Here is a 12,993-nt window from a genome sequence, read left to right as displayed (position 1 = left end):
TCCTTAACAAAAAAATAGCTAAAGAGCAAAGCTGGAAAAAATTTTCTTTTACCGGCTCAAGGACGTGGAAATTTCGAAAAGGACTATTTTCGGAAATTTCAAACTGAGATGTCCTTAAATCTTTCTGTGACTATGTTTCGCATGCCGAAAAAATAGTTTTTATGAAACCTGAGATGCGTGTGATGTTTTTTAGTACCGAAACATCTACGTTGAAATTTACGAAAACCAATTTTTGATAACTTTTAAATATTGCAGTGCATTTCAACATAGATTTTTCGGTACTAGGAAAAACCGCACGCATCTCAGGTTTTGCAAAAATTTTACAAAACATAGCCACCGGTGGATTCGAGGATATCTTAATTTTGAAATACCCGAAAACAGCCTTTTGCGAAATTTAAACGTGGTTCAGGCAGTAGTAACAAATTTGTTCTCACAATCAGTCCGTCTCTTTCGCGTGAACGATTGTTTTCTGTGAAAAAGTGCAAGAATATCGGAGGGAAGTAAAATATACAAAAAGGCTTTTTCCGAAGCGTCTTATTCTATCTTATCGGTGGAAGACTGTTACTTTTTTGTTTTTCACTATAAAAAAAAAACCATAGTAATCAATTTTATCCTTGCGGGTGGGAATCTTGTAAATATTTTTTTCCGTATACTTATGTGGGTGGAAGACGACATCGACGGCTGCTTAGAATAACCGGCTATCTCGATTAAAGTCCAAAAACCGGGTATTTCACGTTTGAAATTTTTTGGCCGTAAATTAAATTGGTAGCACTATCGGGCTGAATACGAAATTTGTCAGCGCCTCACAAAATTCATAGAAGCTCCGTTTTGTGAATGTAGGTATTATATGTTCATCTACATAATTATAAATCAGAAATGAAAGTATAAAGCATCAGGCGTATGTTGAGATGAAATTAAAGATTATCATTTCGGCATAATGATGTTAAATTGACAGTGACATTAAATGTGTAAATACCTACATTCACAAAACGGAGCTTGTATGAATTTTGTGAGGCGCTGGCGAATTTCGTATTCAGCCTGACAGTGCTATCAACTTAACTTGCGGCCAAAATATTTCAAACGCGAAATAGCCGGTTTTGAACTTTACTCGAGATAGCCGGTTATTCTACGCAACCGTCGATATTCTCTAAGCTCCTTATGTTTCAATTAATGCGTACGACAAGTTTCGCGTATTCGGCAATACGTTTATTTCTTTAAATTTATTTTGCTGTAATTGTAACCCTGTCGCAACCCCCCGCCGTGAGGGTGATTTGACAGACGTCCGAATTAATATTATGTGTTACACATTTAACTTAAAAAAGATGAAGCTTGCGGAAATGACCCGCGAATCTTTGACGCTGCCTCCGGGACTAATCGAGTGATCGAGTGATCCAGTGGCCCAAAAATGGATGATCCGGTGACCCGAGTGATCTGAGTTTCGATTCGAGTGAGCCAGTTGAATCGAGTGATCCAGTGATCTAGTGATCGAGCAGCGTGGTGAGAGACTTTTAAAACCGGGAAAAGTCAGGGAGATATGATCGACCAAATGGAGAAACGTACTTTTTTTTATCATAAAAATCGTTATCAATCTTGAACTATGCTTCATAAATTCAGTTAAACCGACCGTCGGAAATGGAATCGTTCAATTTCTAATTATTCGTCTCAAACGAAGCAATGCTACGTGTTTTTCAGATCCAAATGAAATATATTCAAGGTGCACAACCTCTGGAGCTTTGAGGTCGTAAAAGCTGCTCAATAATACTCAAGTTTCGTGGGAAAATGTCGAAGAATTCGGAATTTTTTTACGGGAAAAGTGAGGGAAAAGTCGAGGAATTATACTTTAGTAAAATTGTCGCCACCCTGATAATGCGAATCGAACGATCGCGCTTTTTGCCTAGCGATTTCGTAAACGGTATATGAAAAAGTAAAGAACCTTCGATGTGTTAAGTCTGCAGCTCTTCGATCGAATTTTTTTTTTATCAACAACTGAGTTTTCAAACTTCAATTGACCGCGCTTGTTGCGCGTCGGCTTGATAGTTCTTGGTTCTGAGAGAAAGCGCGGCGTTTCCAAGCCGGCGGCCAATTCACGGGGATAAAAATCGCGGAGTGTGTAGTGACGGTGAAGAATCTTGGCGTAAGTATTTCTGAAATATATTTGAAATATACAGAAACACTCGTTTACCCGATCGTATTATTTTCTGTTTCAGGGCAACAAAACCAATTTTTTAACAAATGCACTGACAATGGGAACTATAGAATGTTCAGTCGAAAAGGATATTCACTGTAATAATTTAAAGCACAAAGGGATGTCGATTGAAAAAATTTAGAATGGTTTTCATTCATCAATACAATTAATAATCGAAGCCACGAATATTAAAGCGCATATCATGTTGGACTCGATCCATTTTTTGTCAGTGTATGGACTCACGTGATTGTGCTAACCATACCATCGGTTGTTTCAGGTAATAAAACTTTTGCTTGTTTCAGCTAATCAAATTATCTGTGTGTTTCAACTAATTAATATGTCTCTTTTTGTTAATTATATAATTTCTACCCATCTATGCTAGGTATATTTCTGTCTTTATCGACATATGTCACTAATTATATTTTCCTCTGATCGAGGTAACTGAGTTTTATTGACTGTGCTGAAACATTAACGTTTCATTTCTTGGGTTAAAAAAAAAAGTTTGTGTGTCAGCTCCGACGAACGGCTGGAGTTTAATCCTTACGAACGATAATTATGTTGTATATCGAACAGAAAAGGAGGGTAAAGGAACGAATCTTCCAAAATGATAAGAGAAACAAACATATATCTGTAATTATTCGGATTATTTATATTGCTTCAATAAAAGCGTAGTACATAAAAATACACGTATCAATGCATAGAAGTACAAGGAAACTTTAAAATCAAAACATTAAAAGTTGATGGTTAGGTTGCTGTTTGTGTACGTTGTATCGATGCAATAAATGCTACTATATGTATTTATTACATTCTTTTGCACGTTCAATATATATGTTTGTCTCTTTCTATAACGCCTCAAGTTTCCCTGTTACACTTGATTTTACTCCCTATAAAATTTCCGTACCGGGCCCTATAACTCAAATCGTTTCTTAAGGAGTAAGCTCCAAAAATTTCAAAACGTGGAGAATTTCATCAAATTTCGTAAATATATTCTTTAGTATTATATATGACAATACAAATTTTTTCAGATTTTTCTTCTAACCAGTTCTCGAGTAATTGAACATTGAAGTTCACGCGTATAAGCATAGCGTTTTCATATTATGTTCCGGGCATAAGAATTCTGCTTTAATGCTCAATTACTCAATAACTAGACAAAAGAAAAATTTGAAAAAATTTGTGTTTTCGTACTTGATGATGAAAAACGTTATTACCAAATTTTCTCAATTTCTGTAAATTTTGATTTCGGTCACCACCCTCCTTAAGGAGCGTGTGTATAGGTCCCTTGCGTAACATACGTGCTTAGTGAAATGAGATTGTGTGGCGTGCACATGCATGGAAAAATGGCATGAATGTAACGCCTCGGAACTCCGCTAGGCAGCGCTGACAACGTGCATGTTGTTATGCAAGGGGCCTATAACGGATACATGTCGCAAACGAACGATGTTACAATCTTTATTTTTCATCCATATAAAACGAATTGCCCAATTTTAGAGTTCGCGTTTTTCTTATCGTTGTCGCTGCAGACTTCTACCAAGAATCGTGACGACTGCTTCTCCTTTTCTGTACAGGATATACGAAGACATTTTGAGACACCCACCGTCACAGAAAATTTTACCGTGCTAGCGCTATGCGCCGTATATATATATGTATATATATTATATATCTCCGCGCAGAGAAAAATAATCATGCTATAGCACGGTAAAATTTTCTCCGTGCATGACTATTTTTCTCTGGTCAATGCAAACAATATTTATCCTGTATGTCGAAGAATAATTTTTAAAGCTTCTTATAATTTTTCTAACGCTGGCAGTTCTCATCACGTTTATTGGAAAGCACGGTAATATTTTCCAGAAATCCCTGTAAAAATTCGAAGTTTTTTCTCTCCGTGTATCTGCTGGGCTTGTCATTAATTGAACAATCAACGAAGGAAATAAATTATGTAAAAATAAAGAATAAAATTGTAACATCAAGTCCCCAAAGATCCGTCGGAAGTCTCGTTGAAACCTAAATTGGTTCTGAGAATTCTGAATACATTTAACTTCAGTCCGACTCCAATTTTCAACTGAACAAAGAGAAGAAAAGGACCGTAAGGAAATTCTGAAAGGAACTTTTGTGTTTTTAAGGGCTGTAAGGGTGGTTCGGTACAGGTCAACGGAAATACCGCGGTCTAGAGGCTTCCATCCGGGACTTACCGAAACCCCAAGACAAACAACGGGAAACCAGAAGAGCAAAGTACCTGCAGAAGCAATTTTTTAATGGAAATTTCAAATCGTCTCGCACAGGCCGCACTGCCGGACAATGCGGTTGTTTTAAGAATACATCATTCACGTAAGTTTGATATCATATACTCCAAAAGCTTTATGTATCTATGATTAGTGTCCCTAAATCGAATCGTAATATCAGAAGCCCCATGACGAAAGTACGATCGGAGTATGAAAGTAGATATAAATCTGTTCCGAAACGATCCGCAGCCCTCGGAAGGTATGAATGATGCGTGAAAAGCCGGCCCTAATTAACCGCCCGTGAACAAACTCTGACAGGCCAGTTTGTGTCGGAATACGTAAGGTTTGGGTAGCCAAAGAGTCTGGCACCAATTTAATGGTGACAAATACGTTTCTTGACATACTGTCGCGACCTAAATCATGCCTCATCTTTCGGCGAGTATTAACAATTAGTGTTGTGTGGTTATATATTGTAGGTATATTATACCAGTAAAGTGGCTGGTGAACTTTGCTGTTCGATTTATCATTGATGCTGAAATTATCCTAAATGTGTACTTCATCTCCCAGAGGCTTAAGCGTCACGTTGGAAAGGGGGTGAATTTAAGGGTTATTCGGATGCACCGTCAGAATCGAAAGTTACGAAGAGAGGAAAAAACCTTTTAAACAATATCCAGCGACGTTATTTACGCCCATTATGGTGTACGCAATTAAAACAACATATCATGCTGTGAAGTAAAAATGATTCTGAGCAACTGCACAAGCTAAAATATCAACAATTCGGTAAAGGAGTTTAGAATTGGAACGTCCAAAATATTTATGTATGTGAAATTTGTTCACGTTATCTCTAGAGATCTCTGCAAAAAAAAAACCAGCAAAAAAATCTTAAAATCCCATGAAAAATATGAAAGTTTTAGCATTGTTAACATGCTAATTTAAAACCGTATCACACATTGTTGATATCGTACGATTATCTTTTATTACTCGAAGTTCTTCGGATTCATTTCTATTCGATGGTAGGGAGGCTGTTTCATTCGTCTTCACCCTCATTGACGCAAACAACACGTCCCGAGGTTCGTTCAATGCCTTCTTATCTTTTTTTAACTTTTTATTCAGACGGTGAGGCCCATCCGTCCGTAAAGCGCCTGCAGGGATTATTTCAGACCTTTGTCACACCGCGGCTATTACATCGGGATAGGTATACTTTTCACCGCACCTTGTATCCAAAAACTCCATGCCAATTTCCTGGGATGCTTGTTCTCGCGGGATTGTCCCTCGAGTTGGTAACTCGTGGGGGGAAAAGGCGCGACCGCGGAAAAGTAAAGTGCCCCTAAGCTAAAGCGAAGCGTTAAAAGCAAATAAATGATTCCGGTTGAGAAAAAGGCTTTCGTCCGAGTCGGAATCGAACCCCGGATCTCCGCGGAACTTCCCGCTTCAGCAAAGCTGTTCCCGGAATTAGAAAGCCACTTGACTGTCGAGAGATCAGTTGCGCATTGGTACAGATTGAGTTCCCAGATTTACACCGCAATGCTTCTACAACTTTGATATTGCTTTTCGTGGGATTGAAAAGTGAATTGCTGGCTTCTTTCTGCATTTTCTTTTTTTCTTCAATCAGGCGCAGCTCACTTTGTTACGAATATTCAAACCAGTTGAAAAGTAATCACGAATTCAAAATTGGGCGAATCGAATACACTTGCATTTCGTGTTATCTTGAAACCACAACCTCAAATCCCGATATCTTTTATACTAATATTTTGTGACGTGCGGTTTATGGATAAGATTATGAAAATATCCTAATTACTGATTTTCTAATTGCTTCGAGTGATTACTCAACCACAGCTTTAATGAGAGAATTTTTTCATGAAAATATCGAAAATCGTCGAATTTCGTTTTTTTTTTTTTTCTTATTGCAGATGTTTTATAACGTAAGTCTGTAACCGAAGAGGGAAGTGATATTAAAATTCTAATTTCTGATTGCGATCACTTTGGCCGGGAGAAATTATTAGCAGAGTGCTAACTTTCAAACGATTACTCCATTAGACTATCAGAGGGTTGCTTATGACGTGGGTGCGAAGATCGAGGCACCAAAGATATTCGAAATGGGTACCCTCTTGTCCTCGGAAGCAAGGAATTCCTTACTTAACTCGCCTCGAGGTATTAGTTTCTCCCTCTCCAGCCGGGAATTCGTCAAAGTTTCATTCTGTCCGGGGAGAAAAGTTTCCTGCTTTCAAACTCGATCCGGCGTCGTAGGAGTAGCTCAGGTTTCCGACCTCTTTGGACAAGCGCGAGACAAAGATGAATGAATGCCATCACCCCGGTTGATCCCGTTTAGATGAACTTTGTTTCGCTAGGACAAACTTTTTATTAGGAGGTGTTGGATTGCCGGCTTTGTTAGGATACCCGTTCCGGAAATTTCCGACTTCCCGTTCCGCGCAAACAGTATCCGTTGTCTCATTCCGAATGAAACAGAGCTCTGCAGCGATAGCGGGATATTATTTTTATGCAAAATTGCATCCATCATCTCGGTATGTATTATAGAACCAGCGGTTGTTGGTTTAAATTTCCTGAAAGCAAACGAAGATCCATTGCTAGAGTGGAGATGCAATTTCCATGATGAAACTGCATGTCTAAGTGTATACCTAGCCTATTTGTATAGCTTCGAGGTAAGACTCAACCTCCGAGTCTGGGTCAGATGGAAATTGAAGATATTTCCACGCGGGGATCTTAAAGTGATGTTTCAGTCAAGTACCTTCTCTATTCTCTAGACCGCGATGGGATCCGTTTTATACAATATCACGGATTTTTCGGCTCAGTTGCTCCTTTTCGAATCCGTGGATGGATCGTTGAGGAAACAAATTTTAACTTATCATTTATTAAAGATTATTAAATTCAGCCAAGAAAAAATACTTTCACCGACACTCCGCATCTTCGATCCAATCAATCTTCAAAAAAATGTCTCAAGTATAATAAGACTGAAAGCACCAGCTGAGACGAATAAAAAAAAAATCTTTGCCATCTCGAACGAAGATTAGACACTGCCTTAATCCATGAATAAATATCCACCATTCTGGGAAAGCTTCTTAACGTGTTTTCCGCCTCTTGGCAGGTGATTTAAATTTTCAAAAGAGCTGCAGAGTTATTCGGCGTGAGCCAAAATGCTCACAACACAAAGCTCGGCAATAACCTAGAGCCTGACGTCCTTAGCTACGGCTCCGAATGGAAAATAATTGGGAAAATTTCATCACGAGTTACGTCATGTCGATAATATTCACAGCAAGCTTCTCTTCCGTGACTCGCCCTCGACTTGTACTCGATGATTTAACGGCGTTCGAGACCCGATTCGGCCCTAAATGGAAAAGTCGAATCCCCCATATACGTTCACCTCTCTCGCTGTCGGTAACGACACGCTGCTAGTCTCAATTTCTCCGCGTCAAGATTGACTGCGAACCGTTCCTGTCGACGACACACCCTTCCATCTCCGGTCGTGTCAAAGGTCACGGTTAAATCCTCTCGCTTCCACCATTCGAAGCTGAACCTCTCCTCACAAGGGGCGATTAAACGCGCAGTATCAGAGCGCCATCTTTGTTCTCATAAGCAAGTATTTTGCGATCCAACTTCAGACGGGCGCACTCGATATTTCCAAAGAACCGAGGGACGCGAATCTCTCTATCAGTCGCCGGGCTCACAACTCAGTTTGAAAAAGCAGAATATTCACTCAGGGAGAATCGCCGTGAGCTGTGAAAAACGCGAGGTGGAATCCAACGGAACTTTCGACGCGTCAATCCTTTCACCTCTCATTCGTTATCAAGTTGTTTCGACGACGCGTCCGTCGTCGTTCCCTCTCAAATGTCACGATCGGGTACCGCGACTTCGAATTCGTGATATTATATTTCGAGGCTCAGCAACCACGATTAACTTTTTTAACCTACAATTTTGGAGACAGTGTCCCAAAGACCTGCGCCGCTCTCGCCACCCTGGGCAATCGGTTTAACGACCACTCGTCGTTATATTTGCCGATAATTTTTCACGTCGGCAGAGTGTCGCAGTGGCTAGATCCTCGAATGGAAATCCCGGGGCCTCTCAGCCGTATCTCGACAATTACGGGGCACCGCAGCAGCGCTCGTTATTCCTGCTTTACCTCGCTCCGAACTCTGCAACTTGCAGGCGGATACACCGATGTGTGCATAATGCGTCTATAAGCACGACGTAGGCGAATGACGTTGCCTGGCGAATATAGGTATACCAGCGTGGGAACCACCGGAGACAATGGTGCTCACAGGGCATGGAGTCTTTAGTTTTGGTCTGCGGTGGAAGCTTTACCCTGCTTATAAGGCTTATAAGGCCGAGCTAGTACCTGCTACATGACGATGAAGAGGCGTGGTTTGTCTTCTTTCCGCAATCGCGTGCTGCTTCAATTATTGACACGATACAGGATGGTTTCTACGCGCCATGCGATAGCCAAGAAACGAACCAACTGATTCATTGATAATTTTCAAAACTAAAGTTCGATTTTCGTTTTTTTTTTTTTTTTTTTTTTCAATTTATATTTCAATTTTTTTGCTCGTTTTGGAATCTATTCACACGAGCTCAGCTCTACTCAACTCGAAAAACAATTTATAATAAACTTTACGAAATTCTGAAATAAGTCCGTAAGCTTGTGACAATATGAAAAGTTTGCGACAGTGATTGAGTAAGTGGATATGGCAAACTTTATTCACTGTGCAGGAAGAGAAGCCCAAGAATAATTTCGTATCCAATTTTCTTACCCTCTTCACTTTCTGTTCATGTGTTTTTCTGAACAAATCCATGAGTGCCGCGAATTCTTCTTCACAGATTCCAATATATCACCCCACACAAAACAACTGTCCAAATAATCTTCAACAGTATAGCAACTAACTGCGGTTATTATACTGTTATCAACTGCAGAAAAATGGCAAGAGTTTGCGAAACGTATGAATTCTCGAGGGAGTATTTTCAGTTTCATATCTGCATAAATAACTGCAGTAATTACCGACTAATATAATGCACGCGATTTGTCATTTCTACAAAGTAGACGGCGTCCTAAGGCTTCGTGTAATGCCTATCTTTTAACCAAGTTCTCACAATGCGATCTTCCCCGACTGTATCTACAAGTTAACCATACATACCTGCATATCTCTATCCCACTGCAAGAAATGCACGCGCGATGCAGGCGTAGATGAGTTATTGTTGCGCAAAGGAAAGACTGCAGCTCGTTCGATATCAGACTTTTTTCTGATAACTTCGTACTTTAATTTTTAACGCCGCGATGGCATTGGGGACAGAATTGGAAGTCTGCACGTTAAGCAAACGAGAACCGTGCAGAGTGTAAAACCAGATGGCCGTTATCGATCAACGCAACGCAATACCCCTCGTCGAGTCAGTGATACGCTTAGTTACACGATAAAATTGGCAAGGGTCAATTATTCCGGTGTACATACGCCGTAATATCGATCCTAAAATCACCCCCGTCGGTCTGATTGATTGGAAACTTTCAGCTTCAATTATAGTGTATTTATTTAACTGGCAACCACTCACAGCTGCAGATATCGTTCGAACTTGTTTGATAGGAAATCCGTAATTAAGTTGCGAAATATTTTTTCAATTTTTCGTCGCACAGCTCGAATTTTTCTACGAGTATTTTCACCATCTTGCGTAACGAATTTAAGAATATGTACTTCTCAGGATTTTAGAATAAGCGTCAAATATGTTAAATGGATTTTTTTGTAAACAACATATTTCAAAAAAAACATTTACGGTTGATTGTCATTGAACATGCTAATTAAGCTATAAGTGACGAAATCACGTTGTTATTTGACAATCGCGAACCGTTCTAGTCGCAAATTTTTATTACGATAAAGTCTATACTTTCTAGAAATTTATGAAAATATAGAATTTTCATTCAGAGTTTATTGTATGATTTTACCACAAGTTCTGAGAAATAAAAAACTAAGAAGTCATATAATTCTATCGTACTTTTCAAATTTGTTTCCAAACTTTTTGCAAAGTTGTTATTATAAAATATTTTTTTAGAGAATTACAGCAACGCGTCAAATATATTTATTCTCATTTTTTAAAACTCTTCTGATGAATATGTAAATGTGTACCAATGTTGGAGCACCTACTTTGCATTTTGTATTCTCGTTTCGGCCAGCTGAGAAACGATGTCCAGTTTCAATTTCGATTGCAAATGTAACAACATTTTATATTACGGCCTGCTCTCAACACACATTCGTGAGAGCTTTCTACCCAGCGCTGGAATTGCGAACCGAAACGAATTACTTTGACACCGGGTCATTAAATTGACAATCCGAAATTATCACCTCTAATAGCAAAGGAATATATTTAATGTTCTGGTAAGAGGTAATGGCCGTAAAATTGCAAAATACAGTAGGTATAAAATACTGGTTTGTCCAGTTGAGCGGTAAAATCGCATCGACGTATTTGTAAATTCAAACCTGTCGCAATCGTGTAATACAAGGAATCGAATTTTGCATCAGAAAATTTAGCTTATTTCAGACGAAAATTGTTTCCAATTAATTCATTCTCTTTTCTCAGCAATCCGTAAAAAATACCTCTTCAGAGGCTCGTTCAATGGAATATTGAAATTCGTAAACCATATTGTATTTTTTTAGGAAAACGTGATGCGCCGAAAAAATGAACCTTCAACATTTATTCAATCCGCGGACAAATTCTGAGGCTGCCAATTTTTTTCTCGTTGTACGGTGTAAAAATCTACAGCAATCTTTCATTTCGAAAAAGGATTTACTGCCGTAACCGGGTAGCGTAATCTAGTTCTAGTCAATCGTGGCTGCGGAGATACCGCCGTATTTTCACTGTCAACGGAAATGGTATCGAAGACATTATCGGTTTCGAGTTTATATACCCTCGTAAAGATATGACGAAACATTCTACGGTGGCTCGCAAGGCCTTGGTACACAAACATATACTATACATGTATAGATATACGCTGGCCAAAGTCCTGCGTATCACCGGAAAGTAATGAATAATTCATTATCGCTGGGACACGTCGATTATCTTACCCCGAAAATATTCCTAATGGCGTGCCAAAGTATATTTGACCTGTCGGAAATTGGGCTGATGAAAATCACGCGTGTATTTTATGTGGCTATTTTAGAAATTGCCTAATGGCCTGGATAATTACGGGGAAAAATCAGTTCAACTTTTCAAATTAGCTGTTTCGAGTAGAGATGAGTGGCAGACTTTTTCAAAGCTACTGACATTGCTTAAAAGGATTGTTCGAAAAAGAGAAAAACAGTTTGCGACAGCAGCATTGAGAAAAATTTCATTTGTTACAGTAACTAGAAAAATTAAGTAAAACAAGTATCGTTAAAAAAAGTGTTTGTATATTGTTGGAATTACGAAAAACGAGGTACACGTAACCATTTTGCGCTATTGCCGAACCTTTTTTGGTAATTGCGAGGCAAAATCAGTTTCTTCGGTTCACTCTACGTTTTTAGTTAAACGAGGCTTTAGCGTTAATTTATTCTTGCACAAGCATTAAATTTTCGCAACAGTTGCAAGAAAATATAGTAACAGTGATCGTAATGAGAAAGAGTAGTGACGGATACTAGACTTCCGGGTAACAGCCAGAAAGCTAATTTTCATTTTGTACCTAGAACTACATTTTTCGATTGTGGTAAAAAATGAAAGTAGTGAAGGACTGAGCGGTAACCGGAACTAAAAATGTCTGGCATTGAGTTATTAGCTAAATTATGTGTCATTGAATCGATAAAATCTCGACGAACTTTGACGAAATGCATTGATTTCCGTTCCGCTGAGAGATAATTAAAGTCCCAACGTCCCCTGCAGAAATCGGTAAATACCCGTTCAATTATCTGATCAGACATAATTGGCCATAAAAATTTTAGCGAATGTTCAAACGTTACGCGAATGAAGCGTATAGAGGTTCAAAGTCTCTCCGAACCCGATATTGATATTGAATTTTATAATAGCTTGAAACGCGTTCGCGAATTAATCGTGTGCTCGGTAATCAAATTTCGTTGTAAAATACCGCGTTACTCATTTCCGTTTTCAATCTATACTTTCAGCTAAAGCTTGGCTCCGAAAACTGATCTCGAGATAAAAAACTATTAAGGAATTTCGGGTCATCTCCACACTTGAGTTTAATCTGAATAAAAAATTCGTGCGGTTTAAGGGGGATCAATTCCCTTGATCGTTCCGCCTTAATTGCAAAGGATGCACATCTGTTGCACCTTTTTGGCCAATGGAACTCGTGAGAGCTGAGAGAATACGAGCGTCCAATATGGCGCTCGTAAATTACCTTCTCTCCTCCAAGATTTGCAACCGCTCGCTGTATCCTCGGTAATTGAAGCCCGCAGCTTCTTCTTCGTTAGTCCCTCAGCTCTTATTTGCCCCTTCAATCAAAGCTGGCTACACAAATGCGTGTGTATAAGACACATAACGCGGTGCCTTTGCTTTATTCTTCACGGTACTTTGAAGAGTCAAGCCGAAGAAGAAGAAGAATTTTTTTCTACAGTATGAGGAAAGAGTCGACGATTTTCAGAAATCACGAAGAGAGACCGATCTTAT

This window comes from Neodiprion lecontei, chromosome 6 (assembly GCF_021901455.1).
Source record: "Neodiprion lecontei isolate iyNeoLeco1 chromosome 6, iyNeoLeco1.1, whole genome shotgun sequence".
Classification (NCBI taxonomy): Eukaryota; Metazoa; Arthropoda; class Insecta; order Hymenoptera; family Diprionidae; genus Neodiprion; species Neodiprion lecontei.
The sequence above is the reverse complement of the archived record's forward strand: the minus strand, read 5'-3'. Positions refer to the sequence as shown.